Source organism: Panthera tigris, chromosome A1 (genome assembly GCF_018350195.1).
Source record: "Panthera tigris isolate Pti1 chromosome A1, P.tigris_Pti1_mat1.1, whole genome shotgun sequence".
Lineage (NCBI taxonomy): Eukaryota > Metazoa > Chordata > Mammalia > Carnivora > Felidae > Panthera > Panthera tigris.
The window spans coordinates 15,687,831-15,714,987 of NC_056660.1; the positions used below are offsets into that span (position 1 = coordinate 15,687,831).

Consider the following 27,157-nt stretch of genomic DNA (forward strand, 5'->3'; position numbering starts at 1 on the left):
TAGCACATTTGAGTGTTGAATGAGAAGTACACACTATAATTGTGGTTAGTGTTTATTTAATGATGAAAAGCATGGGCATTGTAACCATCCAGTCTTATTTTACATTTAGCCATTTATTTGCTGTGTACTCTTGGTCAAATTATTTTTTATTCTCTGTTACTGAATTTTAAAAATAGGCTTTTTTTCCCCCTTGGGAACCATAAAGTGAAAATGCATAGAATGTGTTCAAAATAGGATCTGGCACATAGAAATCAACCAGTAAATTGTAGTTAACGGTCCTGTAGAAGAGAAGGCCACCTATGGGGGTTGGAGATTTCATAGGAGGAAAAAAAAACATAATAAGAACAGGATTAAAAATGGCTTCCCGGGGTGCCTGGATGGCTCTGTCTGTTGAGCCATCTGACTCTTGATTTTGGCTCACGTCATGATCCCAGGGTCTTGGGACTGAGCCCTGCCTCAGATTCTGCTGAGTATGGAGACTGCTTAGGATTCTCTTTATTTCTCTCTCTCTCTCTCTCCTTCTGCCCTTCTCCCCCGCTCACATGCTCTCTTGCTCTCTCTAAAATAAAGTAATAAATTAAAATAAAATAAAATAAAATAAAATAAAATAAAATAAAATAAAATAAAAATGACTTCCTTACACATTACTTAAATTTTCTGAAATCAGTTTGCAAATAATACAGTATAGGGTGGTATATGGAGTGAGGAGAAATATGTGATTGTGTTACTGAATATCAGGTGCAGAATTATATTCTCACTCATAGAAGTTTTTGGCATAGTTTTTATCTATCACCTTTCTGAAGCCTGAATTGAAATTCATATGCTTTATTGTCGAAGAGGTAACTGATACAATCAATGACAGTCTATAAAATGGAATAATATTTTGAAATATAACTGCAGTCAAAGCTCTTCTAATCAGTACTTTTGTGATTACTGTATATGCCCCTAAAAAGCAATAGTATCTTGCTTTTAATCCAAATATTAATTGCAAATAATCCAAATATTATTTGTAGCTAAACTAAAAGGAAAGATTCATTTTTCATGCTTTTTTAAATTGGATTAGGTAATTCAAACACATATTAAACAAGTCACAGAATAAGAAAGAGCCTACGGTAACAGTAAGTTTCTTTACCACTCCTTTTCTTTACTTCCCAGGTTCTCCTTCTCAGAAGGAATCCCTGATGTCTATTTCTTCCATGGATAGTTTATCAATCTAGATATATCCCCCTGTTTTTAAAATCACAAAACATTTATAGTGTGCCCATTCTTACATCTTCATTTAATATTTATTACTGACTCATTTTATATTTGTTCTTAGGACTCTATAGTCTGAAATATGCCATTGGGAAATTGAATTACTGTAGTGAGATGCTACAATGATAAAAGCTAGCATATGTTGAATATGTAATGTGTTCCATGAAGTTGACACTGATTATATCATTTTTTTTTTCTCATAATGACCCTAGGAAGTGGGTGTCATTTTTGTGCCTATTTTATAGATGGGAAAACGAGGTCTAGAAATATTAAATATCTTGCCTATGATCATAAAGGTAAATAGGCTGTGGAGTTAAGACGCACATAAGGTGGTTTGGCTCCTGAGCTCACACATTAAATGCTCTGTTGCTTCTAATATTTCATTGTTTTCATTTTTAAGAAGACAACCGTAAGTGTTATTGTATAAAAAAAAAGAAGACAGTATGAGAATAACAGTGATGGTGGTGACAGAAATGGTAAAGTCTTTATCAGTGTTGAAAGGATGTCTAAGAAGGGAAGAAGTTCTTGGTAGACCAGATAGCCCTGAGGACTGATGAGGGCGGCTGAAGCTGCTGCAGTGGTGTCAGGGCATCAGCAGCGAGGGAGCTCCAGATTCAGAAGATGTCAGCAAGCCTGAGGAAGTTGTGGTGATGGATGCCGGCACACAATAGCCCGTAGCTGGCACATAATAGCACTGTTGTGAAGACGGTATGATTAGTCATAAGTTCTAGATGAAAAACTGAAGCTCACGTAAGTTGCCCTGGGTCTCACACAGCTGGAAAGTGACAGGACTCAGATTCAAAGCCAGACTCCAGTGCCTCCTAGGAAGGAGGTGATGTGTTGTCCTGCTTGCAGCACCTGGTGGACACACCAGCCTTGAAACCACAGCTTTGTGGTTTCACTTTGTGAAACCACTTACTGGAGTGGTTTCAGACTTTTTCATGCTAAATTTTTGTAACATGTTTTCAGTGCAAGTTTGCAAGAAAGTCCCATATGAGACTGAAGTAGGAGTCATCCTCTTAACGTGGTTACCCTCTTCCCATCCCCTGGAATCCCCCAAAGAAGTTACATGTAATCAAGTTTGAAACTATCATTTCTACTTCTGGGATGAAAATTCTTTCTGATGACAAAACGTGTAGGAAGCACTGCTCTTCATTGACTAAAAGACTGGTACGTTCTGGTCAGGTTCAGTGAAAACTTCTGTCCTCAGTTTTGCTTTTATAAGGTTAATTTTGACTATATCATTATTTCAAAGGACATAACCTGGAGCTAGAGAAAGATGGTATTGTCTCTCAGAGTGTAGTCAAGTGCTTTATTCTGAGAACCTAATGTAACTCTTAAGATAATAACAGCATTTGGCAGGCCTTTGTTTAAAGTTTTTTTCTCCCGTACAATCTCAAATTCCAGAAATGTAAAGGGCTAGTCTTTCCTTTGTCTGGAAGGATGAATGCTAGAATAGAGTCTACATGCTAACTTAATTTCAGAAATATTTTATACAAAACTTCTCTCATCTGCTATTGTAATGTTCTTATGAACATGCAAAATTTTACTCAAGGACCTCTGGCTTTGGTCCTAGCTGTCTGGAAGCTATGAAATGAATGCTGCCAGGTATATCACAGGATGTGCCCATATAACTGAGCAGAAAGACAGACTCTCATATGGAAGCAAATGAAATAATGAAGGACTTCTTAAAGTCCCATCAAAATTATTGTATGGAATTATTTATAGCAGGCAAAAGGAAACACAGCTGCATTTTCAATGATTTTTGAAAATACTCTTTAAAATACTGGCAATGGCAGAGAAAATTAAAAATTTAATATAATTTTTTGGTTATATGGCATATTTTATAAACACATAGTCCTTTTTCATAACTGACAAAGTGAAAGGTACTTTGATTGTAGATGGAGAACTGAGAACTCAGTTCAAGCTCTAGATCCTTTATTTTATAAATATGCGACCTTGGACCAAGTAACATTTCTGAACCTCAGTTTCTTCTGTAAATTGGGGCCAGTACTCCACCTCGTCTGGTTCTTGTGAGGCTTGAGTGAGATATGTATAATCTATAAAGTACTGTGCACATAAACTATATTAATTGTATGACTCCCAATGTCTAAAACTTAGAATCATAAAATCATATATCTTAAAGGAACATTAGAGGACATCCATATATGCATATTATCTTTAACATTTAAAAATCATTGTCCCATCTTTAGACATTTTCAGCAATGGGTTCATACTATTTAGGATGCAGGCAATTCCATATTTGGCAAGTGTCCCAGGTTGGGTTCCTCTGGAGGCAGACTCAAAGTGGGAAATGAGGGTGCAGGGCATTCATTAGGAAGTGCCCTTGGCATCATCCCTTGAGGAAGAGTGGGAAGGAGGCAAGATTGGACAGAGGGAGAATGCAAGCTGTGATGCAGTCCCAGTGAAAGCTTCTACTGAACCCACAGTGAACTCAGAATTCACTGATGTGGCCCATCAGAGTTGTCATAAGTTGGACTAAATAAAGTGCTGGGCTTTTATGCCCCATTATTGACCAGTCATTGGATTTGGGGCAAGGCAGTTTTCTTCAACTGAGGCAGTCCTCACAAAAGACTAAAAGCTGAAGATCATCTTCTGCAATTAGTGGAGCAAGTCTTTCCTTTGTCAAAGAGTACCTAGGCATCACAGTATCAACTAGGTCATCCTGCAGATAAGACATTTTGTTTTATATTGAGTGGAAGTCTTCCTCACTGTGGCTATCTTGTAAGCTACTCTCGTTTGAGTCAATTCAAAGTCTTATCAATATTTTTATAACATAGACTTCTTTAATATATTTTGGCAGCACTAGTGCTATCCTAAAATTTGGAAAGAATCAAATGAGTATGCATAATCAAGCTTCATAATATTACATACGGGGCAATAACAAAATCAATTACATACAGAGGCGGACTTCATGCTTCAAGAAACAAAACACAGACAGAATAGTTACTGTGAGTGGAGCTTTTGGACAAAACTTCCAAGTGAGCTTTAGGTATCATAGAAGAAAGAGATTTTAAGTAATTTTTGAGTTCAGGTTTTTATTTTTTTAATATCTTTCTGAAGGATGACTTATCATGGCTTAGGGGAGTTTTAAGGAATGAAAACATTTAAAGAAATAGGGTAGATGTTGGCAACTACTATGGGTAAAGGAAAATTATTCATAGCACAAAAAATATCTTGGAAGGTTGTGCAGATGTAGGAAATAAAGTGACCAAGATTTAGGTGATGCCCTAACAATACAGAATGGTAAAAGAAAAGCAGGCAAGAGCATTGTAAGAATATAAACTCTGAAAGCTAAAGTAGAGTCTGTTGGCCAAGAAATTCCATCAAAATTCTTAATTACATGAGCTTCCTCTTGTTTTCCTTATAACATCAATGTGTACTTGTATATATGTGCATATATGTTTGATTCTTTCATTCCCTCAGAGAACGGAGAGAATTTAAATACTTTGCACTTCAGTATATTACATGTCTTGGTTGCTTTATGTATATACATGTTACATGTCTGTGTACATACAGTATATCACATATCTTTGCTCTATGTAGTGTGTATGCTTTTTCTTCAGGACACAGAATTTTTAGGATATATTTCTCTTTTGCATTCAATAATTTTTCCTATAATTTAAAGCCATGAAATTGAATTGTTTTTCATTCTCAGTGCATTAAGCCCTCATGGAAAGGCTCTTTTATCTTCTTATTTGTGGAAATTTCTTGCTGTCACATTCTGGCATTCTTCCACACAATAAGCAGTTGTGTAGTGTTGGCAAATGTCCATGAATCTAGTTCTAAAGAAATGTATCCTTCACTGTGTATCTCCCATTTCCTCTTGACCTGACCTCTCTCTTTGACCTGGCTTGATTCATCTAAGTATGTTGGTGGTGCCAAGTTCCTTCTGATTTTCCCACTCAGCCCCCCCCCCCCCCACAGACACACCTAAACAAATCTCTAGGGAAAGTTATGTTGGCTTTGGGGGAGGATTGTTGTAAAAGCAGAATGAGGAAGTTGGAGAGTAATGGCAGGAATTCAGCAGATTATTATAAGACAGATTGATTCAAATGATGAGTTACTCTCATATTTTGAGTACGTGACACAGTGTCTTCACTTCTTTCCTTTTCATGTGGCAAGTGGCTACTCATGTACACAGGAGAGAATAAGTCATGTCTGCTCTGTTTCCTGTTCTATGATTCGGCTTATATCATATTGCCCAAATCCGGAAAAGGATGGAGCCATTGTTTGCTGACATAGTGCATGGAGTTCAGTTGGGGAACAGGGACAGCTAAATGCTTCCAGAAATAGAGGTGGTGCAGTTTCCACCAGCACACCAATGTCAACCTACCTTAAAAGTTTTGCTTATCTAGTCAGGACTGCATTTGAAATACAGAGCCCTCTCCACTTTCTGTTATCATTACCATCTCCAAAATACAAAGTTTCTTTTAGTGACCTAGCACTGTATTAATTTTTTTGCCGGGAAGAATTATTTTCTAGTCTTCTATGAAGGTCTTTTTCTTCAGTCAGTCCATAGATTCCTTTTTCTGGAAATATCATTGATCTACGGTGAATTTAATGTTAGCCATCACATCACTTACCTACCAACCTTCTTTTCTTCTTCCCTTCCTCCCTCTCTCCTTCCCTCCCTACCTTCCTTCTTCTTTCCCTCCACCCCTTCCATACTTACTCCCTCCCTTTTTAAATGTTTATTTTTTGAGAGAGAGAGAGAGAGAGAGAGAGACAGAATCTGAAGCAGGCTCCAGGCTGTGAGCTGTCAGTACAGAGCCTGACGCAGGGCTTGAACTCACGAACTGAATTGTGAAATCATGACCTGAGTCAACGTCGGACGCTTTACTGACTGAGCCACCCAGGTGCCCCTCCCTTCCTTTTTTTTTTCTTTTTATTCAGTACATATTTAGGGTCTATTTGATTAATCAATGCTAAGCACCAAGGATACAGTGTTGAAAATGTAACACCAGGAAGCTACAGTCTAACATGGAAGAAAGATATTTTAAAAATTAGTGAGTTATAGTTATAATATGTGTTACAGAGGGGAGGTACAAGATAATATAAACATGTGTAATAGGGTAAAGTAACTTGGCTGTAGAAGTGACAGTTAAAAGGAGACCTGGAGAGTGAGTAGAAGTTACTGAGACAAAGGGTGTCAAGTTAGCATTAGAGACCATGGGAGTTTTTTCAGGCAGAGGGAATGGAATGTACTAAGGCCCTAAGACTTAAAGGAAAAGGATTGACTCAAAACATCATGAAGAGAGTAGTGAGGCCTGAATTCAGAGTGAAGTGAGTCTGAGACGTTACACAGAGCAGTAAGGACCAGATTAAAAGTCATAGTCAAGTTAAGAGCTTAAGGTTCATCCTACTGTAATAGGATGAGTTTTATGGTTTTCCTACTGCAGTAGGGTATCTGCGAGATGGAGCTAAAGAAAAGAGACACAAGGCACACAGGTACTTAAGAGGGATAAACTGTTGTTCTAATGTCAGAAATTTTATTTCTGAAGATAAATCCATCAATTGATCTTCTTGTTTTAAGAAGAACTGTTTTATTGTCTTAATCACCACTGTGTAAGATAAGTTGGAACATACCCTTCCAGGGAAAATGTAATGGGAGATATTTTTGCCAAGAGAATCACCTCATTCTTGCTCTATAGAGAGTCATGGTGCTTCTCTCCAGTGACCTCAGGATTGTGGATTTAAAGACAGGAGGATGAAAAATTGACCCACTTTCCTCGGAATTATTGGACTTTCTGGGAAGGAGAGGATTATGAACCCTCTTAGAGCTCCAAGTTATGATATCTTATCTGAAAGATTAGTATAGTCTCATCTGAGGCCATTTAATAGGAAAAAATTAAGATCTTCCTCCCCCTTTTTCCTCAAAGGATGTATTGATGACATATAGTCTGGGTTTGGTCACAATACAGGAGGCATGTCTGCACTGTGAATGTGAAGGGTCTCAATACAGGGAAATGGAGACTTCTGTAGCTGTTGAAAGCCCTGCAGGAGCAAAAGCCAGGAACACTGCCCTGATGATCTCATCCTACAGCAGTGATTTTGGTGATTCTCAGAGAAGGTCAAATTACTTGGGTCCTCATTTTGGCTAATGTGGCTATCTGCAACTGCCTACATAGGGTAACAAAATATTCTATTCTTCTGTCCTCTAGAGCTCACGCAAGTGCCTCTCACAGGCAGATTTTAACCTGTAACCATACAAGGAAGAGGATTCTGGAAAGGTAGTTCCTGATTTCTCTTCTGTGATGCATAGGAGACCTTTGATGAGGTGGCTGTGATGTCAAGTTGACAAAGAGACAGTCCAGTACAGGTGGTAATTCTGGGCCAATAGCAAAGCCTTGACTGTTGTGAGGGAAAGAGGTTCCAGGTATAAAAGGCTGCCACTCTGCGAGTGTGGCTGTGCCTTAATACTTCCTGTTAGGCTTCTCTGGAGAAACAGAACCAATAAGGGGTGTGTGTGTGTGTGTGTGTGTGTGTGTGTGTGTGCGCGCGCGCATGTGTGTGTGCATGTATGTAGGGTATCTGTGAGACGGAGCTAAAGAAAACAGACACAAGGCGCATAGATACTTAAGAGGGATAAACTGTTGTTCTAATGTCAGCAATTTTATTTCTGAAGATAAAACCATCAATTGATCTTGTTTTAAGAAGAGCTGTTTTAGAAAACCATGAGGGAAGGGAAGGGGAAAAAAATAGTTACAGAGAGGGAGGGAGGCAAACCACAAGAGACTCTTAAATGCAGAGAACAAACTAAGGGTGAATGGGGGTGTGGGGGAGAAGAAAAATGGGCGATGGGCATTGAGGAGGGCACTTGTTGGGATGAGCACACTGGGTGTTGTATGTAAGCCAGTTTTACAATAAATTATACTCATAAAAAAAGAAGAACTGTTTTAGTGTCTTAATCATGATTGTGTAAGATAAGTTGGAACATGCCCTTCCAGGGGAAGTGTAAATCAAGGTATTCTTGCCAAGGGAATCACCTCATTCTTGCTCTATTGTGCTTCTCCCCAGTGACTTCAGGTTTGTGGATTTAAAGGCAGGAGGATGAGAGAGACAGAGAGAGAGGGAGAAAGGGAGAGAGGGAGGAAGAGAGAGATTGAGACTGAGATTGAGATTTTAAGGAATTGGTCCAGGTGGTTATGGAGGCTGGCAAATCTGCATGGTGGGCTGTCAGGCTGGAGACCCAGGGAAGAGCTGATCTTGCAGTTTAAGTCTGAAGGCTGTCTTCTAGTAGAATTCTCTCTTGTTCAGGGGATGTTAGCCTTTTGTTCTATTAAAGCCTTCAACTGATTAGATGAGGCCCACCCACATGGGGAGGGACAATCTGCTTTACTCCATGTCCAATGTAAATGTTAATCTCGTCCAAAACCAACTTCATGTTTGACCAAATATCTGGGCACTATGGCCTAGCCAAGTGGATACATAACATTAACCATCACACTTCTCCTTCCTCATTCATAACTACTGGTAGATGCTATTTTGGAATAAACAAAATGTCATATCAGTATGTCCCAAGTGAAAAATTCATGATATTTTTATGTATATATAGTTCAGTTCAGCCCTTTTAAAAAATATTTATTTATTTTGCGGGAGAGAAAGCGAGAGAGAGCACAAGTGCATGTGCAAGCAGGGGAGGGGCAGAGAGAGGAAAAGAGAGTCACCAGTGGGCTTTGCACAGGTGCGGGGCTCAATCTCACCAAGCGTGAGATCATGACCTGAACTGAAATCAAGAGTGGGTCACTTAACTGGCTAAGCCACCCAGACCCCCCATTTCAGCCATTTTAAAACAAAGAGTATGATGATAATTATTTTGCCCCTTTCCTTTAGATTTATGCCATTAAACAAATCAAAATTTACAAGTCTTAGTAACTCTTGTTGTCTGTAGGCATATTTCCTGAATAACTGAAGATGAGTCAGGATGATTGTTTGTTTAAACAATTTGATGTCAACTAATATGGTTTAGGAAAGAATACACGATCCTAACACATATTTAATGACTTTTCATTGCTCCTCCAATTTCCTTTTTCTGTAAGATCCTGATCTCACCAACTGTTGTCTTGCCAACCACTGTTCTTTTCAGGATAACTGCCATAGTCAGTGGAGGACTATGTTGTTGAGAGTAGTTACTGGCTGTATGAAAGCAAACATTTCATGGCATCATTGCCAGCCTTATATTGTGAACAAAACTGAAACAAAACTGGCAGGTGGATTTCTAAGTTAACTTCCAATGACCCTTGCCTTTCTATAATCCTCTCCCCATGGGGTGTGGGTAGAACTTGTCAACGTGATGATACCACCACTTCTATGATTATATTACACTATATGGCAACGGAAGATTATCTTTAGTGGGCCCAGCTTAATCAGTTAAGTCCTTTAAGAGTAGAGAGTTTTCTCCAGTCAGTCCCAGAATGGGATGTCAGAGTTTCAAAGCAGCAGAGTCATGCTTCTTGCAGGCCTTGAGGAAGCAAATGCCCTGTTGTGGAGAGGGCCCCTGGGCAGGGAGCAGTGGGAAGCCCGTAGGAGCTGACGATGCCCTCATTTCAGCCACCAAGAAAACAGGGACCTCATTCACAAAATCTCCAGGAACTAAATTCTGCCAACAATTAGAGTTTGGAAGTGGATTTTTTTTTAGAGCCTCTAGATAAAAACTCAGCTCAGCTGACACCTTGATTTCTGTTTTGTGATACCCTGAGAAGAGAATCCAGTCACACTGTGATAGAACTCTGGACTACAGAACTGTGAGCAAATTAATTGCCAGATTTGTGGTAAGTTGTGTGGCAAAAGAAAACCAAGACAAAAACGAAACAAAACTTTTATCCACTATTGTATCTTTCAGATGTGGTATTGTGCTGAGATTGGTTTCAGGATACCATCGGTCTATTTAGGTCACACACAATGAGGTGTGATTTCCGTGGCGAGATGATGTAGCTGGGAGTAGATCTCTCACAGTGGACAGGTGGTTTCTTTAGGAGAGGTTCACTTCAAACTTGTCAAAAATCTAGGAACAGGTTAAAGAAAGGATTTTTTCCCCCATAACCATTCTGTATGTGGGTGTGTATATTTGGGTTCACTATTTTTTTTATCATTAACATTTCTCTGAACATGGAGTTTAGAATAGCCAGCTAATTCATTAGTCACTTTAAGACTTAATAATAGTTCATGTTTTGACCTCCACAAACGCAAGTATTTAACTCAGATAACCACTTTGTAGTATTTACTTTAGAGTTGCCGAGGGCTCATTCATTATTTTGGTAAAATGTTTTACATTCTAATGTTTTTAGCCATGAGCAATTTTAATAACCTTTTAATAAGTTCAGTGTAATAGTTTGAAAATTCAGAATTATGTTTATTTCAAGAGAGGTAGGTGGAATAAGGAATCTAAATGTGCAATGCTAAAGACTTCTTGGGAAAAATATAAAATTCAAATTTAATTTTCTACATTATTCTGTATTTCCCCTCTATTATGAAATGTTTAAATATTTAATTTTTAAAAATTTCAACACTGACCTCTACACAAGTTCCTTCAGCTCTGCCGTCATGCATTGTATGTTGGGGTTAATTGCATATTGTATTAAGACAAAATAGATCAAAGATTTCTTTTTTTAAATTGAAATATAATTGACTTGGAATATTAGTTGCAGGTGTACAAGATAGTGGTTCGACTTTTATATACATTATGAAGTCCTCCCCATGTAAATGTGGTTACCATCTTTCACCATACAACAGATCCATGATTTCTTCAGTTGCCTGTTAGCTGAAAGGTTACAGCTGCAACTGTGGTTCCTCCTCTCATTTTTCTTTTCTCTGTGACTCAGGGTTCTCATTTCAAAAACCACTTTTTATCTTTTTATTCCCATTATCTGGGCCCTTCTTTTCATGTCTAATCCTCTTGTTTCTTTCAATTCTCATCCTTGACTTCTCCTAATCTTAATTTTCCATAAGAACGTTGCTCATTCCTTGTAAACATTATTTTATCTGCCTTTTCAAGATTTTTTAAAACATTTATTTATTTTTGAAAGAGAGAGAAAGAGAGTGAGAGAGAGAGAGAGAGAGAGAGAGAGAACGAATGGGGGAGGGGCAGAGAGAGAGGGAGACTCAGAATTCAAAGCAGTCTTCAGGCTTTGAGCTGTCAGCACAAAGCTCAATGCAGGGCTCAAACCCTTGAACTGTGAGATCATGACCTGAGCCAAAGTCAGATGCTCAACTGACTGAGCCATCCGGGTGCCCCTTATCTACCTTTTCAATATCTCCTCTCCTGGATCATTTCTCTCCATCACTACCATCCTGCTCTGCCTAAGAAATTAATGAATTTCTTCCCTCTTCTCTGTTTTCCTTTTCAGGAAATAATTAACCCTAGAAATTTATAACTTCCACAGAGAGATTGGGCCATGTTGTAAGTGATTTAGACAAGTTCAAACCTCTTTCCTTATTTTCCTCTTATTAAGAACCTTCTCACACTCCCAACATAAATGATACATATATTCTGTTTATCAGGCTATCTTTATCTTCTCTCTCAACTTCCACCTCCTACTTCATCAGTATAAATTGCTGACAGTCTGGGGTAATCCCAGAACTAAGTTATGCAGAAGTTGGGACATACAGAATGTTACTTGGGAATTTTACCTGCATTTTCTGGGTTCCTATCAGAGATCTGCTGAAAAACATTGGAGGAACATAGGGTTCTTCTGCTGGACCAAATAATGCCTTTTTGTCTGTGGGCACAAGAAAACCATGTGATGTGGGTGCAAAGCTGGTGAGCAAGAGAACTTCATGCAATTTAGAATAAAAGTGCCCTTTCGTTTGGGGGGACATGGCCTTGTGTCAAGGATTATGGCTTGGTAGGTGGTATACGGGTTGCATTTAGCCTCAGTTCATCCCTTTGCTAGGCCCTTTTGTGTAGTGAACAACCTGCACAAACCTATATGGCTGCACAGGGAAAATGAAACATGAGTAAATGTAAAAACAGGCAGAAGATGACGAGCAAGGCTTATGTTATGAAAGCTAACAACTCATATTTCCTTGGAAAGAACAAGTGTTTTCCAACCCAATCACTAAAGGTATACTAAATGTTAATCAGGGTTTATAATAAATAAGGTATTAGAAATATGTATTTTAGTAGAAAATGAGTGTAAAATTGGGAAATTAAATAAAGATAGATGGAGTATAGAAAAATATTGGGCAAACTTTTTGTTAAAGGGCCAGATGATAAATAGTTTAAACTTTGTGGACCATAGAGTGTCTCTTGCAGCATTTTTTTTTTTAGTTTCTTTTAATTATTATTCTTATTTTTTTTGAAGCATAGTTGACACACACTGTTACATTAATTCTGTTACAACTACTAAATTCTACTCAAGAGCAACCATAGAAAATAGGTAAATAAATGAACTGGCTGTGTCCCAGTAAAACTTTATTTACGAAGATAGGTGTGGTGCAGGGTGGTTGATAGTGTAATTTGCAAACCCTTGGTAGAGCATATTAAGAAAAAAAAAGTGTCCACTGAGGCATTTGATTGGTGTGCATCTGATGTTTATACAGAAAGTGTTCTAAATACAAGTGATAAGTATTCATAAATCATCAGATATATTTTTTTAGTTTTTATTTTTTTAAATTTTTTAATTTTTTTAATATGAAATTTATTGTCAAATTGGTTTCCATACAACACCCAGTGCTCATCCCAACAGGTGCCCTCCTCAATGCCCATCACCCACTTTACCCTCCCCCCCCCCCCATTAACCCTCAGTTTATTCTCAGTTTTTAAGAGTCTCTTATGGTTTGGATCCCTCCCTCTCTAACTTTTTTTTTTCCTTCCCCTCCCCATGGTCTTCTGTTAAGTTTCTCAGGATCCACATAAGAGTGAAAACATAGGTATCTGTCTTTCTCTGTATGACTTATTTCACTTAGCATAACCCTCTCCAGTTCCATCCACGTTGCTACAAAAGGCCATATTTCATTCTTTCTCATTGCCAAGTAGTATTCCATTGTGTATATAAACCACAACTTCTTTATCCATTCATCAGTTGATGGACATTTAGGCTCTTTCCATAATTTGGCTGTTGTTGAAAGTGCTGCTGTAAACATTGTGGTACAAGTGCCCCTATGCATCAGCCCTCCTGTATCCCTTGGGTAAATTCCTAGCAGTGCTATTGCTGGGACATAGGGTAGATCTATTTTGAATTTTTTGAGGAACCTCCACAGTGTTTTCCAGAGTGGCTGTACCAGTTTGCACTCCCACCAACAGTGCAAGAGGGTTCCCGTTTCTCCACATCCTCTCCAGCATGTATAGTCTCCTGATTTGTTCATTTTAGCCACTCTGACTGGCGTGAGGTAATATCTCAGTGTGGTTTTGAGTTGTATTTTCCTGATGAGCAGTGTCGCTGAACATCTTTTCATGTGCCTGTTGGCCATGTGGATGTCTTCTTTAGAGAAGTGTCTATTCATGTCTTCTGCCCATTTCTTCACTGGATTATGTGTTTTTCGGTGTGGAGTTTGGTCAATTCTTTATAGATTTTGGATACTAGCCCTTTGTCCAATATGTCACTTGCAAATATCTTTTCCCACTCTGTTGGTTGCCTTTTAGTTTTGTTGATTGTTTCCTTTGTAGGAAATTCTTTTTCTACATCAATTGACAGGATCCTTTTCTTTTATTAATGTGATGTATCACATTGATTGATTTGTGAATATTGAACCAGCCCTGCAGCCCAGAAATGAATCCCACTTGATCATGGTGAATAATTCTTTTTATATGCTGTTGAATTCAATTTGCTGGTATCTTGTTGAGAATTTTTGCATCCATATTCATCAGGGATATTGGCCCATAGTTCTGTTTTTTTTTGCTGGGTCTCTTAGATATATCCAATGTGGATGAAAAACAGCCTTTTGATAACAAATTTTAAATTATAGCTCTACAAACACCAGTAATGTAAGTTTTGTCTGGCATTTACTTCTTTGTTAAATTCCATATAATGTATACACTTGAAAAGATTGAAAGCTCTGGTAGTAGCCTACGTATTTCATATAAAATGTTATACTTTAATCTTTACACCTTAATGTTATGCTTTTTAATCTTCCCTTGCATTGTTCAATGTAATATATAATAGATATGTTATGTAATTCTCTGGGTCAAGGTCAATTTTATTCCTTTTCCTTTGTAGCAACTGAGCTGATATGAGGACTGATCTTTGCTTAGGCTGGCTTCATTAGTGGAATTCAGATGGTTTTCTCAGATAAGTAAATTTTGGGGGGAAAACTCTTTGTAAACAAAATACTTCTAAATATATGAGAAAGAGCAACAATTAGGCTGTTAAAAGAGACTTTATCTTTTTCTATGGAAAACAAATTTCAGGGTCCTAGCATTTTATTTATCTCCTTAGTTTCTGAATATGTTATTTCATGGCATAAATACAAAGATAATTTTGCTTTTTAAGGGAATGTTGCTGAGTTATCAAACTCTTAACTCTTGAAAAGGATTAATCTTGAAAAGATCCATATTCTTCTTTTGTGGTGTCTGCTCTCAAGGTGAGTATAGACAGTTCCAACTAAGTTTTTATAAAAACTATGGGAATAAGTGAGAGCTGATGGTTTATTGGGCAACTGAACATCTGGGCCTTAGTGTTTCGTGCAGGGACCAGATTCCTTTGGCCACACCAGCCCTCCAGCATTGTTTATTGTAGACTTTAACCTCCCTTTTCACCAACACAGGCAAATTTATGAAGGAGTTCACACAGCTGTTCTGGGTTCCTCAGGCAGCTAAGGCCAGCTGGAATATACTTCATTCACTGTAATACACTTTAGTTTGTATGGTTTTTATATTCCAGTGAAAACTAACAGTTAAGAGGTCTCAGGGTTTAGACTTTGATTGTCATTTATCACTGCTAGAAAAAAACTAAACAAGTTCTAGTGGGGTCAGACCTCAGTGAAAATAAACCTCTCTCCTCCATAGCACATTAATGAAAACTCAGAGTTACATTGTTTTTTGTTTTGTTTTGTTTTGTTTTGTTTTTGTTTTTAATGCCACTGACTATGCTTTGCTAATTAGTAACATGACTTATTGAAAAATGCATCAAGTACTTTGATATTTGTTTTGACTTTCTTTTAATATCACTCTAATTTCCCATGGCGTCTTTTAGTTCTAAACTTTTTGCTGACAAATATACAAACTGTGGACAGGATTAGTATTGTTTATTTATGAAACAAAGTTTTGTTAATATGTATTCAGAGTTGTTTCTGGGCAGTTAAATGTAGGAAGTAATTAGTACCTTCTTTCTAAGGCCATTTTGAGATTTTATTAAAAAAATGTAGGTGATAGAAAATTGGTTTGGGAATGCAGTGGGTGAACTGATTTTGAAGCCTACTCTGTGTGGAGCTAGGTGGATTTTCTGGACTGGTTTTGAGGGTGGGAATGGTATATTTCTGTGGGGTGGAGTCTAACAATTGCTGCCATATACTTTTCCTGTCTGTGTGCTCTCTGGAACAAGTGACCTAACGAGAGCCTGCCATTGAGAGGGCCGGCAGGGATGCAGCTAATGAATATTCAGCAACTTGGCTCTGCTTATCTCCTCTTTTTGGCTTATTTTGATGTGATGAGAGAAAAGGGTGAATGCAATATGTCAGTGAGAGAGCTACAATTTCATTCCTTACTTGAAGGACGTTATTCCCAGCAGCCAAGAGTTTTGTCAGCAACACCTTAGCATGAGTTCAGGCCTGTGCTATTAAACTGTCCCTCGTTGAAGAATCACCCCTGTGGCTGTTGGATCTAGAGATCTGCTTCCAGTGAATCCCTGATTTACATAAAATCTTTAGAGTTACAGACTGTCAGAATAAGATGCTACAGTTGCCACACAGAATGAGAGGCTATAAATAGAGGTTTGAGTTATTTACTTTGTGGTAGAAATATTCAGTGTGTATCATGGATTCATGTTTGTTAAGATTTGGGAAAACTTTTGTTAAAATTTCTTCAGCATATTGCTGCTACCCGTTGTGTTTTTTTTTTTTTTCTTTTGGTTCACCGAAGGTGAATTTCTTTAGGCCTTGTGACTAGCTTCTCTAGATCCAGAGATTATCTAATGAATTCTTTAGAAAACTATGGAACGAAATTAATTCAAGATTTACTGAGTGACTAATGTAATCATATCTCTCGGGAAATAAGCTGGCTCCTAATATACTGGTTAGTTGCAAAAAATTCTGGCAATGAACTGAAACAGATAAACATTTATTATTAAGGAAAAAAAAACCATCGGGGGCCTTGATGTCCATATAAGACATAGACAGCCTCAGTTTTAAATTTTCTTCCAAAAACGTACATTTCTTACTTGGCCATCAAAACTTATCTGTTGATAAAATTTACAATGTGATTTTTTTAATTTTATTTTTTAATTTTTTTTAATGTTTATTTATTTACTTTTGAGAGAGAGAGAGAGCACAACTGGGGTAGGGACAGAGATAGAGAGGAAGACACAGAATCCAAATCAGGCTCCAGGCTCTGAGCTGTCAGCACAGAGCCCAATGTGGGGCTTGAACTCATGAACTGTGAGATCATGACCTGAGCTGAAGTCAGATGCTCAACTGACTATGCCAACCAGGTACCTCCAAGATGTGATTTTTAAAAAAATGTTTATTTATTTTTGAGAGAGAGAGAGAGAGAGTGAGCCCAAGTGGGGGAGGGGCAGAGAGAGAAGGGGATGGGGGATCTGAAGCAGTAGGCTCTGTGCTAACAGCAGATGTGGGTCTGGAACTCCCAAATCGGGAGATCATGACCTGAGCCAAAGTTAGGTGCTTAACTGACTGAGACAACCCCGCGCTCCTCACCATGTGTGTTTAGGAAAATCTGATTTATCAAAGTTAAGATGTAGACTGGACCTTTATTCTATAAAAGCCTTTAATGGGTTATTTTTGGAGGAGTAACTGTGTAAAGGAATGTTTGCATAGAGCACAAGTTGGTAAAACATATGTAACCATGAAGAATATTATTAGAAGAAAATAAAAAGTAACATCACCAGCTTCATCTATTTCAAACTCTGGTGCATCAGATTCAATCTGTGCTTCAGAAGGTATTTTAAACTGTCATAGGATATTTTTTTTCCATCAAGCATTTTCATATTTAGATAATGCTTAGATAGTGCTTCAAATATTTTAAAGGAACAGAAAAATACTATGGCAAAAATGAAAACCATATTCACTGTTTCTAAATGCCAAATGATCATAATTCATAGTCCCCGACAGAATTTTGTTTTGTTTTGTTTTTGTTTTTAATTGATGGATAGTTCTGACATACAGTGTCACATTAGCTTCAGGTGTACAACGTAGTGACAGGACAAGTTTATACATTATGCTGTGCTCACCACAAGTATAGCTGCCATCTGTCACCATACAATGTTATTACAATACCATTGACTATATTCCCTATGCTGTACCTTTTTTCCCCTTAACTTATTCATTCCATTGCTGGAAGCCTGTCTCTCCCATTCCCCTTCACCCATGTTGCTTATCCCTCCCATCCCCTTCCCTCTGGCAATTTTCTGTTTCTGTTTTTTGTGTATTTGTTTATTCATTTGTTTTGTTTTTAGATTCCACATATAAATGAAATTATATGACATTTGTCTTTTTCTGTATGACTTATTTCACTTAGCCTAATACCCTCTAGTCTCATCTGTGTTGTTGCAAATGTCAAGATCACGTCCTTTTTCATGGCTGAGTAATATCCTTGTGTCTGTGTACATCTATATCTATCTATCATCTATCATCTATCTATCTATCTATCTATCTACCTATCTACCTATCTATATCACTTCTTTATCCATTCATCTACCAATGGACACTTGGGTTGCTTCCAGATCTTGGGTATTTTAAATAATGCTGAAGTACACATAAGTGTGAATATATCTTTTTAAATTAGTGTTTTCATTTTCTTTGGGTAAATATCCAGTAGTGATATTACTGGCTTATATGGTATTTCTATTTTTAATTTTTTTGAGGAAGCTCCATACTATTTTCCACCGTGGCTGTTCCAATTTGCACTCCCACCAACAGTGCATGAGGATTCCCTTTTCTCCATATCCTTGCCAATACTTGTTATTTCTTGTCTTTTTGATTTTAGACATTATGACTGGTGTGAGGTGATATCTAATTGTGGTTTTGATTTGCATTTCCCTGATGATCAGTGATATTGAGGATCTTTCAGAAATGGAAAGACATTCCCTGCTCATGGATTGGAAGAATAAATATTGTCAAAATGTCAATACTACCCAAAGCTATCTACACATTCAATGCAATCCCAATCAAAATTGCACCAGCATTCTTCTCAAAACTAGAACAAGCAATCCTAAAATTCATATGGAACCACAAAAGGTCCCGAATAGCCAAAGTAATTTTGAAGAAGAAGACCAAAGCAGGAGGCATCACAATCCCAGACTTTAGCCTCTACTACAAAGCTGTCATCATCAAGACAGCATGGTATTGGCACAAAAACAGACACATAGACCAATGGAATAGAATAGAAACCCCAGAACTAGACCCACAAACGTATGGCCAACTCATCTTTGACAAAGCAGGAAAGAACATCCAATGGAAAAAAGACAGTCTCTTTAACAAATGGTGCTGGGAGAACTGGACAGCAATATGCAGAAGGTTGAAACTAGACCACTTTCTCACACCATTCACAAAAATAAACTCAAAATGGATAAAGGACCTGAATGTGAGACAGGAAACCATCAAAACCCTAGAGGAGAAAGCAGGAAAAGACCTCTCTGACCTCAGCCGTAGCAATCTCTTACTCGACACATCCCCAACGGCAAGGGAATTAAAAGCAAAAATGAATTACTGGGACCTTATGAAGATAAAAAGCTTCTGCACAGCAAAGGAAACAACCAACAAAACTAAAAGGCAACCAACGGAATGGGAAAAGATATTTGCAAATGACATATCGGACAAAGGGCTAGTATCCAAAATCTATAAAGAGCTCACCAAACTCCACACCCGAAGAACAAATAACCCAGTGAAGAAATGGGCAGAACACATGAATAGACACTTCTCTAAAGAAGACATCCGGATGGCCAACAGGCACATGAAAAGATGTTCAACGTTGCTCCTTATCAGGAAAATACAAATCAAAACCACACTCAGATATCACCTCACGCCAGTCAGAGTGGCCAAAATGAACAAATCAGGAGACTATAGATGCTGGAGAGGATGTGGAGAAACGGGAACCCTCTTGCACTGTTGGTGGGAATGCAAATTGGTGCAGCCGCTCTGGAAAGCAGTGTGGAGGTTCCTCAGAAAATTAAAAATAGACCTACCCTATGACCCAGCAATAGCACTGCTAGGAATTTACCCAAGGGATACAGGAGTACTGATGCATAGGGGCACTTGTACCCCAATGTTTATAGCAGCACTCTCAACAATAGCCAAATTATGGAAAGAGCCTAAATGTCCATCAACTGATGAATGGCTAAAGAAATTGTGGTTTATATACACAATGGGATACTACATGGCAATGAGAAAGAATGAAATATGGCCTTTTGTAGCAACGTGGATGGAACTGGAGAGTGTGATGCTAAGTGGAATAAGCCATACAGAGAAAGACAGATACCATATGGTTTCACTCTTATGTGGATCCTGAGAAACTTAACAGAAACCCATGGGGGAGGGGAAGGAAAAAAAAAAGAGGTTAGAGTGGGAGAGAGCCAAAGCATAGGAGACTGTAAAAAACTGAGAACAAACTGAGGGTTGATGGAGGGTGGGAGGGAGGGGAGGGTAGGTGATGGGTATTGAGGAGGGCGCCTTTTGGGATGAGCACTGGGTGTTGTATGGAAACCAATTTGACAATAAATTTCATATACTGAAAAAAAAAAAAAAGAGGATCTTTCATGTGTCTGTTAGCCATCTGTATGTCTTATTTGGTAAAGAGATCTCTGCTCTTTTTTAAAAAAAAATCAGATTATTTGTTTTTTTTTTATTTACTGAGTTATATGAGTTCTTTATATATTTTGGGTACAAATCACTTAGTGGATATATCATTTGTGAAAGTTTTCTTTCATTTAGTAGGTTGATTTTTCATTTTGTTGATAGTTTCCTTCACTGTGTAAAAGTATAGACATGAAAGTTTATATGTACTTCAAATTTTTTCAGTAATATGTTTTAGTTTTTAGTGCATAGATCTTTCACCTCCTTGGTTAAATTTATTCCTAGATATTTTATTATTTTTTGATGGAATTGTAACTGGTATTGTTTTCTTAATTTGGCCTTCTCATAGTTAGTTGTTAGTTTATAGAAACGCAACTGATTTTTGTGTGTTGATTTTGTATCCTGAAATTGTACTGAATTCAATTGTTCTAATTATTCTTTGGTGGAATTTTTAGAGTTTTCATTATATAATATCATGTCATATGCAAACAGTGACAGTTTTACCAATTCCTTTCTGATTTGAATGCCTTACTTTTTTTTTTTCTTTTCTTGCTTAATTGCTCTGGTTAGGACTTCCATCCACTTTTGTTCTTGATTTTAGTAATTTGGGTCATCTCAAATGCTCTTTTTTTTTCTTAATCTTTTGTTTAGAACACATTCCTCTGTTTCTTCATTTTCCTTGGCTGTGTGTGTTGGTGTCTATGCATTAGATAAAATAGCCACCTCTCCCTTTCTTGAAGGAGTGACCTCATGTAGGAGATAAGTCTTATCATTCAACTTTGCCCTACCTTGTAGTTGTCTCTTAAGTCTTTGTGATTGTCTAGTTGCCTACTTTGTTCTTAGTTGCTCCCAGTGATTGAGGGTGTGCCAAGACCTGTCAGTGTTCCAAAGGAAAAGATTTCAATCAGCACCTAGATGCAGGCTGATTGGAAACTAGACACTCAGGCAGTAGCTTTTAAAGTGCAAATACACCTGTTTCAGGGAGGACTGGAAGATGGGTATTTCTGTCTGCTCCCTCTGCACTGAGCTCTGACATGATAGCCAGTTAAGAACTGTTTCTTTGTTTGCTACCGTCCCTTTGAACCCATGAACACAATCTCTGCTGGCCACCAGAACCAAGGTATCAAGGGATGTTTCCTCTGGGTGGCAGCCACAAACGCTGGGGAGTCAGACATGTACACTAGTGCATTTAATGCAAATGCATGCAAAGAAAGAATATAAAATTTCTTCTTCATCCCCCTCCCCATTCCCATTGTCCTACCATTACCACTATTTACATTTTAGTATGTATCTTTGTAGTCCTTAACATACATAGACATTTAAAAAATTAAATGTACTTTGACTTCCAATTCCACTATCTTTTCATTTCACTAATATTAGTCTCTTTTTTTTCCAAAAAGAGTAATTACCATCTTTTAAAAATAAACATTGGTTTAAAACCCAGAGTAAATATAGTTCTTGGTATACAGAAATTGATTTTGAATTTCAGATGTCTCAACTTGCTAGACTACTCATCAAAAACTCTCACTGTACTTCATTTTATGGGGAAGTTATAAAATACTGTATTGAATTTCATGGTGGCCTCCAAAAGAGAATGTCCATGTCCTAAGTCCTGGAATCTGTGAATGTTACTGTTATTAATTAATGAATGAATGAATTTATTTATTTTGGAAAAAGGTCTTTATATGTGTAAATAATTTAAGGATCTTGAGATGAGGAGATCATCCTGGAGTAACTGAGTGGGCTCTAAATTCAATGACAAGAGTTTTTTTTCTTCTTTTTTTTTTAAAGTTTTTTTTTTTTTTTTTTTTTTAACGTTTATTTACTTTTGAGACAGAGAGAGACAGAGCATGAACAGGGGAGGGTCAGAGAGAGAGAGGGAGACACAGAATCTGAAACAGGCTCCAGGCTCTGAGCCATCAGCCCAGAGCCCGATGCGGGGCTCGAACTCACGAGCCGTGAGATCCTGACCTGAGCTGAAGTCGGACGCTTAACCAACTGAGCCACCCAGGCGCCCCAATGACAAGAGTTTTTATAAGATAGACACCCAGAGGAGAAGGCACACACAGGACAAGGCAATGCAAAAACAGAGGTAGAGAATGGAGTAATGTGGCCACAAGCCAAGGAACCCAGGAGATGTTGGCACTACCAGAGGTGGGAGGAAAGATTCTCTATTAGAGCCTCTAGAGGGAGTACACCTTAGCTGACATTTTGATTTTGGACATCTGGCTTCCAACTGTAAGAGAATAAATTTGTTGTTGTAAATCACCTTGTTCATGGTAATTGTAATGGCAGCTGTAGGAAACTAACAACAACAAACAAAATACTGTACTCCCATTATCTAGAAATAGAAGAAAATGAAACAATTGATCCATAAATTTCACTCTTAAAGAAGCAACACTAACAACTTATTGTTAGGAAACAATATACCCCAAATTATAATTCTGGTAAGCTTCTGTTTGGTGTTATATAATTACTTGACTTTAACACTGAGAATAAAAGATTTATTTCTGTATTAACAAGAAAGACTTGTTAAAGAGCAACAACAAAATATCAAATTAACATTATCTAAGGCTTAAGGATGACATTTGGGATTGGATTCCAATTCAACTTATAAAATAAAAGCAGTTTATTGATAAGGTTTATATTTTTATATGTATATTTTTACAAGGTATTTATAAAATAATACCTTTAGGATTATAAATCTATCAAGTTTCTATTTAAACTATTATATAGCCACTTAACTAAGAGCAGTAAAATCAAAAACAAAAAAAATTCAAAATTATTTTAGAAGGACAAAAAATTCTTGCTGTGTGTTTGAATTTTTTTACTGGACTTGTTAAAAACAACCAATTTACTGTAATTACACTATTTACAATACAAAATTAAAGTGGCTTATAAGATTCACATTGCAGTAATCATTATTTTAAGAATTATAGTTCTACCAGGGTACCTGTGTGGGTTAGTTGGTTAAGTGTCCAACTTTTGATTTCAGCTCAGGTCATGTTCTCATAGTTTGTGAGATTGAGCCCTGCTCTGTGCTGACAGCATGGAACCTGCTTGGGATTCTCTCTCTCCTTCTTTTTTTGCCCTTCCCCTGCTCTTGCTCTCTCTCTCTCTCAAAATAAATAAACATAAAAAAAGAATTATAATTTTATCAGATTTCCATTTAAGCTATTGTATATTTACTTAACAAATAATGATAAAACTAAAAGAAAAAAAGTACTTTGTATAAGGCACAAAATAACACCTTTCTGTGATCCTGGATCTTTAGAAGTAGGCTAATAGGAAGGCTAGATTAACTAATTTCTATTTTCAGGTTATAAGACAGAAGACAAAAGCCAGTGCTTGGTGGAGAGACATTTCTTATTTCCAATAGAGGGTATGCTGGGATAGGGAGAGGATCCTTGGGAAGGCCCATACTAGCTTTCCAGGGGAGAGGAAGGGACAGAAGGTCCTCTTCTCAGTAATTATCCCCTGGTATCTTCTGCAGCATCTTACCTCTGACTGAAGGATGCAATGGAGGATGAGAATCTAGGCCAACTATGTCCCATTCAGGTAGGAGTAGTGAATCAGGCATACTTAAATGACCAAGACTATCTGTGGTGTCATTTCTACTGGATCCCATTTCTGAAGATGGGCCTCTACATTATCAAATGAAGGAACAGTAAAATTTACAACTTTTGTTTGTTCTGAGAGCAGGGAGCCCAAGGAAAAGTGCTGTATTGCACCTGTAGAGGAATTGCTTGATCCAGGATAGAGTTGACCCTGATGGAAGGATCATTTTCCTGTGGTTCTGCCCCCATGAGAATGTTGTCACTGGATCACTGAACCATCCCAACTATATTAGTTTGAGATTTTGAGACCTCCCTCCTTGGCTTGCATATTGGCCTTCATATTGTGTTTTCTCATTGTCTTTCCTCTGTGCATGTGTGCCCCTGGTGTCTTTTTGTGTGTCCAAATATCTTCTTCTTATAAGGACAACACCCAAATTGGATTTATGGCTTTATTTTAACTTAATCACCTCCTTAAAGACTCTGCTTCCAAATACAGTCACGTTCTGAGGGACTGGGAGTTAGGATTTCAGCATGTAATTTGGGGGGAATATAATTCAGGTCATAACACCCACCTAATAATGCTCCTCCTTCTTTGGTGATCTGGTAATCCAGGGAGTTCTCTAAATCCGATTCATGGTGAGACTGCTTTTCAATTCTACCCAGCACCAAGATTCAAGATACGCAATTTTTTTCTGGGGATCAGGGATGGCTCATATAGTAGATGCTGTATTGCCTTGTTTAGATTCCGGAGGCCTTTTCAGTACTGTGTTTTCTGGCTAGCTTAACTGCCAGTACTGGATGCAGGCTCTCTATGATACAGAAAGATTTTTCCCTTGTGAACATGGCAGGTTGGACTTGCTGAGGAATGAACAACTCCTGGGAGCTGCTTTCAACAAGTGGCTGAGAAAAATAAGTATATAAATATTCCAGCTTCTTTGGCCTTCAGGTCAGATAATTCTGATGCATATATTTTATATCATTTCCAAGATATTCCCCAAAGCATTAAACTCCAGTTACCCACTGTGATACTTAGTCTAATCTTCCCTATCTCACGTTCTCCCCCACCCCTTGTTTACTGCAACTCCAAAATAAAGATTTGCATTTGATTTTTTTTTTTTGGGTCTGCTTGTGAAGGGCGGAGAATCCCAAACTAAGGCAATTTCTGCCAGAAATTATACTACAAGGCAGATTTTCAAGATGGATTCTAGAATAGGACCTCTTGACCTTAAGATTACGTAAAAGACTCCATAGCTAGTGTTAGGTAGGGTGGACTTAAACTCTGGCATGTTGTAGTATTATAATCACTAAGACTCGTCTTTTGGGGAATTGGGATGGGATGAGGTGCAGGGTAATGCACTGTCTTATGCAGTATATCTGGAATTTGAGAGATGGTGGGATTGGTAATTATAAGGACTGTGGATTTAGTCACTTGCTGTTAAATGGGCATTGATGTGCTGAAAAAAACAAAACCACACACTCAAACTAGCCAGTCCTGAACCATGGGAGTTGTGTGAAAGCCAGAAAATCTCTTTGACAGTATTTAAGGAAGCTCTCATTTTCTAAAGCTAGAGGATAGCCTGTATTGAAAATTAATTTCAGGATTCTGATTCTCCTGTAGTAGAATTACAAAGAAGGCTGAATAGCAGCTCTGGCAAGTCTCTTTCTAAAATTAGTAACCCAAAAAGAGTGGGACCATGATATCTAGAATGGATTGACTTGAGAATCTTGAACTTCTTTAAGATCTTCATGAATTCTTGAGCTTGCAGAAGTACCTACTGAATTTCTCTTCAAGATATCCTTGAACTGGGCCTGCAGAAGTTACTGATGCCTCTTATCAGAGGACAGTAGTCACCTCCACTCCCAATTCTGTCTTGCCTGGACAGTATACAGAATCCTTACCTGAGGCAGATGTTTCACAAGTATACTTACCTCAGGATTGTCTCCAACTGTCCCTAAAGTATGTAAGTCAATAACTAGGCTCATCCTCAGCGTAGCCCAGTTAGGGAAGTACTGTCTCTGACTGGGAAGAAAGGTACTATTCACCAGATGAGTTGCAGGACCTACGTAGAAATATATTATTAATGTGCCTAGAAATCAATCTTGAAAGTGCTGTGCCAGGAGTTACGAAATATGTCTGGATAAGGAAGAGTTTACTGATACGAATGTTCTCACATGGCTCAGGATTTAACATCCTGTCAAGGACACCAGGAATCAGTTACAATCTTCTATTTGGATGGTAGAGATGCTGGAAGTGCCTTGGCAAAGTACTGAAGGAGGAGTTAAGAGACTTAGAGAGGTGGGCATGTTAGATGGGGTTTAAAGTCCTGGCTTTACATGGTTCTAATATGCATGAATTTTAGTTAGTTCTGTTAAAAACCAGTGCTCCAGCCACACAGTTCACATTTCAGTTATCAAGGTATATTAACTGTGATTAATTACATAGAGTACAAACTTTGCTTCTATCTATTCAGTGCACAGAGCACTTCATAAATAACAGATTCACATCATGATCAAGGACAGTACCATTTTTTTTGCAAAATCCAAAGATAATTGGCCACCGAACATCTTTTATTCAGTTTACGCCCAGATGACAAATGTATAGTTGTATTGTCTCTTTATCTCCCAGTAAGAAAGCCATGTAACATTTTATAAAAATGGATAACTGAAAGAGGGAGTTAGCCATTACAAAGTACAGGAAAGAAACTAAAGTGATAATGCAAGAAGTGAAATTCTAATTGAATGTAAATGGGGTTATAAAAGAAATAGCTGACTATGGGAATATTGACACTGCTGAGATTCCATATGTGCCACAAGGAGCACTGAGTAATGTATAGAATGTTGAGTCACTATATATTGTACACTTGAAACTAATATAACGTTGTATGTTAACTTCACTGGAATTAAAAAAAAAACTTAATTAAAAAAAAGGGAGATCCCAGATGTGCAATCAGAGGAACTTAGTGAAGGCAAGTGACATACATGAGAAAATTGGTCATAACACAAAAGATGAAAACATCTAAGAAAGTGATGCTAGTGGAAAGCTTTACATTCATGGAATTCTCAGAGATATTTCATCACATTAAAAGTGGAAAGGATAAGATGCTAGAAGCTGATTCAAACTTAGAAAGTAGTATGACAGTTTGTCAAGGCATAAAAAGATGGTTGATTTATATCATTATCTATAAGACAGAAGAAGGTGACTACTGTTCAAACTACTCTTGATAGTTTTTTTTTTCTTTTCTACAAAGAAAAAGAACACTTTCATTCTCAATGTTTTTACTAAGGACAATTTGGAGGGGGCACCCATGAGGGTATTGTTGTATCTCATTATGCAAAAAGATCAAGAGCAGGTGTTTCAAATGTTCATGTTGGCTTCCAACAAACAAACAAACAAACAAACAAACAAACAATCATGATCC

At 37.7% G+C, this 27,157-nt stretch overlaps 2 long non-coding RNA genes across 3 annotated transcripts in view; one reads left to right on the forward strand and one right to left on the reverse strand.

Annotated features, from left to right (window-relative positions):
• Nucleotides 1-27,157, forward strand: part of LOC102949684 — a 245,823-nt gene that overhangs the window by 84,567 nt on the left and 134,099 nt on the right. The gene's annotated exons all lie outside the window — the stretch shown is intronic.
• LOC122231391 lies at nucleotides 10,140-25,783 on the reverse strand. Its single transcript, XR_006208611.1, has 3 exons — nucleotides 25,668-25,783; nucleotides 11,908-11,996; nucleotides 10,140-10,282 (listed from the first exon to the last, which is right to left on the reverse strand). It is a non-coding gene; the product is annotated as an uncharacterized LOC122231391 (long non-coding RNA).